Here is a 6,000-nt window from a genome sequence, read left to right as displayed (position 1 = left end):
TAACAGGGCTTTCTTCTGGCAATGTGGGGAATGAAATTAATTGTTCATAAGTTCACTTAAAAATTCATCCTGGTACCAGAAGGATGGAATATTTCAGTGCTATTTCATAGCATATATTATGCAGGATACCATGGTAGCTACTAGCACATAGGTATGTAAGACTGAACAGGTCATTCTTGCTCATGGAATCTGAGTACATTCACTGGATCACCAGAAGCAGTGGTATGTGTGAAGCTCAGACCTCATCGAATATATCTTCCCATAACAAGACACTATGTTTCTCATTGGTTCCTACAGTTATCAGATACTATTTAAAATCCCCTCCTCTCAGCTCTAAAACCATGCTGGAAAATCTGGCATTTTAATGCAAGTCACAAATTCAGCTAAGAAAAATTTTATTCTTTTTTTTATTTCAGACCTACAGACTTCACATGGCATATGTTTAGAGATGCAATACTCAGATACTTCATTTTTAAAAAGTCAAGAAAGGGAAGAACAATCCACTTGGCATAGGAGGAGTACTAGCCTCCAAAAAAAAAAAGGGATTCTAGGAAAGTCAAGTGATGGTAAAGTATAATATCAGCATAATTTTAAGTAATAAACCCCCAGGATTTGGCTAAGTTTAGCTGGGAGTAATGTAAATGAGCCTTTGTAGAGCTGTTGTGTGTTTAGAGCAATCATGGAGCAAACGCTGTGTTTAATGTCCTAAATACTTTGTTTGTGGCTCCTCAGCCTTATGGCCTCATCATATACCAAATTTTTGTGGAAAAAACACTTCAACTTACATGCAATTAAGCTTTACTGAGGATGTAAAATTACAGTATAGCCAGTGTGAAATAGGATCATCAATGATGGTGACATCTGTCAGACACAAGAATAAAACTACATTATGAACCCCCAGCCATGATTGTATCATCTCATTTGCATGTTAAAAATGTGTTATGTTAACACATTTGTTAAAAAATCCAGTTATGTTAGGCACTTAGCATTTCAGAATGGCCTTTAAGCACAGGAGTGAGGCTAGGAGGGGGCACCAGATAATTTTAAATTGTAGGATTAAGATGCTAGAAACCATCTGGATAAGTAGCCATGCCTGCAGTGGTGAATACAGCAGATCCATGGACCACTTCAGTCCCCCCCAAAACACAGCTCTGCCAGGGAGAGCACTAGCAGGGGAGCAGGGGAATGGCTGCAGATCCAGCATCTGAGCTTTCCTCCTGGCTTTATTTCCTTTTGTACTGGTGCAGACAGGGAGTCTTGCTGACTGCAAAAATGTAATATACAGTTAGTTTAAAAAGGACTTCAGAGCACCAACCCCGCACCACTTACACACCAAAAGTTCCAAGCTAATAACTCCCAACATCCAATAATTAATTAGAATTAAAAAAGCCCTAGAAATTATGATGTGCCACAGAAAGAGAGCAGGAGAAATCAAGGGCATTAAGGGTGTCCTAGTATATATATGGTGCAACGGTGAGAGTATGGACATAAAATCCTTTATTAAAGTAAATTAAGAAGTTTAAAAGAAGAAATTACTAAAGCTATAATATAGGAACAAGTCCCACGTTGCATAAAAATGGCATAATTTTTCTTCATTAATGTGTAAGATGGGAAAGGACAGATAGGAAAAAGCAGGCCAGAAACAATATGTTATTAGCTACATCAGACAAAGGAGAGCCAAATGAGACACAGCTAGGTGGGGAGCAGCTTCACAGGCTCTTCTGTCTCACCACTGGGCATGCAGTGAAAATTGCTTTTCTTACTAATCTCAGGTATATTTAATCAGCTAGGCAAAGGTGTATTCATCGCAGCACAGGATGGAATGATTGCCCAAGGAAGCAGCAGGAGGAGGAAGGATTGCTTTAAGGCAGTTGCAGAAGTCTGGAGGAGCTGGTCAGGGGTGAAACAGTATTTCCAGAAGAGCAAGGCCACTGATTGTTCAGGCTTATGTCTTCTCCCCATCACCTTAGGTAAAACTGCTTGGCACTTGCTAGTAGTAATCCACCCACATCAAATGAGTCTTCCCAGACACCACCTGAAGAAAAATGATGGGAAAGAAATAGACACTTGTTAAATTTTATTTTGGTTTGATTTTACTTTGCATTGCAGAAATTAGTATTGTTCATTTAGTGAAGTTAATAAATGTGAGGTTAATGTATTCAAAACATTTACACATAATTTTGAATATTTTCAAGGTATACAGAATACACATTTCTGTATTACTAGAGGAAACAAACTACACGTAGAACACAGGAAATTAGTATGTTTCCCCAAGCAGTAATTTTACAATATTTCTTTTCCAGTTTCTAAAAAGAGAGGATTTATATTGCTCCATGAAGTAAAGTTTAAACCACTCTTGTATACAAAAGAAAGCGAAATGTTATATTTTTGATGAAGTATGATGTTCTTTGTACACAAGATTCCAAAGAGAATTCATGCACTTTTCTCTCAAATAATTTCTCCAAAATTCATAAAAACAAAGAACAGAAGAACAACTGAAAAACATCTGAAGAACAACTAAAAAAACCCAACAAAAAAACCCAAACCTATTTAGTTTTGTGCTGCGTTGACCCTGGCTTGATGCCAAAGCTGTTCTGTCACTGCCCTCCTAAGCTGCACAGGGAAGAGAAAATAAAATGAAAGACAGATGGCTTGAGAGATAAGGACAGGGAGAGATCACTCACACGTTACTGTCATGGGCAAAAAAGACTCAACTTGTGGAAATTAATAGTATTTATTGCTAGGTGAATCAGAGCAGGGTGTTGAGCAATAAAACCAAATCTTAGAAAACACCTTCCCCTCACCCCTCTAGTTCCTGGGCTCAACTTCATTCCTGATTTCTCTGCCTCCTTTTGCCATGGCAGAAGGGAACAGGAAGTGGGAGCTGTAGTCTCTGTTGGTCCTTCCTCTTCACTCTCTTACCTGTTCCAGTCTGGAGTCCCTCCCACAAGAGGCAGTCCTCAATAAGCTCCTGCAGTGTGAGTCCTTCCCATGGGCTGCAGTTCTTCACAAACCATTCCACCGCTGGTCTGTTCCAAGGGGTTCATTCCTTCAGGAGAGGCTGCTCCAGTCTGGGCTTTTCTCTCCATGGGTCCACAGGTCCTGCCAGGAGCCTCCCCAAGCATGGACTTCCCAGAGGGTCACAGTCTCCCTGGGACATCCACCTGCTCCAGTCTGGGGTCCCTCGGTGGGCTGCAGGTGGATCTCTGCTCCATCGTGGGCTCCGTGGGCTGCAGGGCACAGCTGCCTCACCATGTCCTTCCCCACAGGCTGCAGGGAAATCACTGCTCCAGCACCTGGAGAACCTCCTCCCCTTCTTCTACACTGACCTTGGAGATATTACTCTCACATATTCTCATTCATCTCTTTGGCTGTTGTTGCACAGCATTTTTTTTTTCCTTCCCCTAAATATGTTATCCCAGAGGTGCTTGGCCTGGCCAGCAGCGGGTCTGCCCTGTAGCTGGCTGGCTGTGGCACTGGCAGCTTGTCAGAGAAGCCAGCCCTGTATCCCCCCCACTCCCAAAACCATGCTGCTTTAACTCAGTACATCTGGCTCAGAGGGAATGTTGCTCTGGGCTGAATGGGAATTAAAGCCGAGTGTTGGAGGATGTTCTCAATTACACGAGTTGCAGTGGGCTCTGCCTGCCTTAGCACTTTGGTTTGAAGCAGTAGCACAATCTTGAAGGAAATCCCTTGGTTGTTCCCACTTCCCACGTGTCAGCTCAGTTTCCAGGGCAGCTTTTGTACGATGGGAAGCAGGTGGCCCTGTAGAGCAGAGCGCTGTTGGCAGCTCCCTTCCCCTCTGCAGCAGCAGAGTTCGGATCCCCATCAGGGATGTGTGGGTCGAAGCCCCAGGCTGAACTTCAGCCAGCCTGGAGCTGGTTCCAGGACGAGATAAAACCTATTGTGAAGGGCAGTCTACTCCACTGTGCAGAAATCAGGGCTTGCATGCCATGTGATCTAATTATTGTTTCACTCTCTTCACCAGGAATTGAATTAGCGGATAATATGGAAGGGGTTTGTTTTGTTTTTTTGGTTTTTGGGTTATTTTTAGTTGTTGCTGTTAAAAAGGAGGGGAAAGCCCAATGATATGAAACCAGAATAAGTGAAGAGAAGGTATTTTATGTGGGTGTTGGTAAATGCATGAGGGGTATCCCATGCAGACCAGTAAAATAAAGTGAATTGAGTTGAATGAAGAAGCACCTTTACCTTTCTGGAAGAAATCAGCTTCCTAGTAAAAAATGAGTAAATAAGTAAATTTCAACAAGATACTGCCACATGGGCTAATCTTTTTGAGTGCTCAGCCCAATTTTTTTTTTCTAGAGCTGCCATTGCTCTTGTTAAAACAGGAACATCAGCTGTGGGCATGCACCTTCCAGCCTCCCCATCCAGCCCTTCTAGGTTAAAGGAGGTTTCTGCTTCTTCAGATGATCTGTAAATCTGACAACCAAATTATCTTAAGCAGAATTTGTTTTAGGAATTTGACCCAGTTTTGCAAATAGTTTTAAAAGAGCTGAAATGACATTTTGGCTCAAGAAGAAAAGAAAGGGAAAAAACCCCCTGAAAATAGGAAGAGGAGATTTACACATTTCATAGCACTATTTTGTCAGGTTTTGTAAGAAATGTATTATATAATTCAGCCCTTTAATCCATAACAAGATTAAAAATAATTGTTTTCTCATGTTCTGCTTTCCTCTGAGGCTGGTTCAGTACATATCCCATTGTTTGTGTAGTATTGCATTATTTAGTAAAATCCTCAGATATTGAACAGCTGTTTGTTGGATTTGACCTGCAACACTGGAGTTACGGCACTACAAAGACAACAGATTTTGGCAGCTGTAATTTCTGTACAGCGGAACTATGATACTTGCAATAATATGTTGCTGGCAAAATTGTATCTGCTTGTTTTTTGTTTCTGACTGTTTTTAAAGTAGCACCATTTATTAGACCTAAGAAATTTTGGAGATGTGTACACCATTATTATAATGAATTCACATTTATTGCATTATACATTTCATATCCAAATCTAAATTTTGAGTGCTAAATTGGTCTGTAGAATTTAAGAACTAGTTGATAGTCAATGCTGTCTTAATAGCAAATGGTGTCTTAATAGTAAAAATACAATGCAGATGTTAAATTTTACATTTTCTTCTGTAAATGTGTATTTACATTACTTCTTCTTTTCCAAGTGGCATTTGTACCTGTTATTTTAATTGCAGTAATTGCAAAGTAGAGTCCAGATGGAGTTACTATAATTTAATGCTAAGAATTTATTGACATAAATTCTGTTCACTGCTTAACTCTAAACTGTTATTTGTCTCAATAAGGTTAGGTGGTGGTTCCTTTACTGAAGGGAGGAGATGTTAGATTAGGATGTGGAAGATAGTGACTTGAGGAGACTTCACCAGCTGCATGGATAAACGAGGCTTATTGTATCATTGCCTTAATAACAGCAATTGAGCCCTGAGTACAGAGCAGCTCCTTGGCACCTCGTTCCCAGTGTGCAGGGCTCCCATTAAGGGGTCTGCCCAGTTACCCTTCATTTCTCCAGGCTGTTTCCCATTGCTTTCCAGCCATCCTCCAGTCTCACTAAACAAGATCCTAAGCAACTACTGTAAAACTCCTCCAAAATATAAAAACCATGCAGGAGGTGGGTGCTGCTCCATTGGACTGGCTTGCAGTGCAGGAGGAAAGGGGCACCCAGCTGTATCATAAACTCTTCACCTTTTTTATATTGCCTTGATATATTGCTTAGTACTAGTCAGAATCTTGACACCCTGGTATATGATGTATTTCCAAAGAGGGTTTTAACCATGACAACTATTTTAATTACTTAAAGAATGCTAATTCATGGTAACTAAAAAGAAGTATTTTTTTAAAAACATTTTTGTACGTAAGTAAGGAACAAAATTTAACTTCATAAAAGTCTTGTAGACTAAGAGTGAGAACATATTTGAGTATTACACAAAATATTCAAAATAGTTCTAATGAATAGGGTTT

Source organism: Fringilla coelebs (assembly GCF_963513975.1).
Source record: "Fringilla coelebs genome assembly, chromosome: 2".
Taxonomy (NCBI): domain Eukaryota; kingdom Metazoa; phylum Chordata; class Aves; order Passeriformes; family Fringillidae; genus Fringilla; species Fringilla coelebs.
This window is presented reverse-complemented; position numbering follows the sequence as displayed.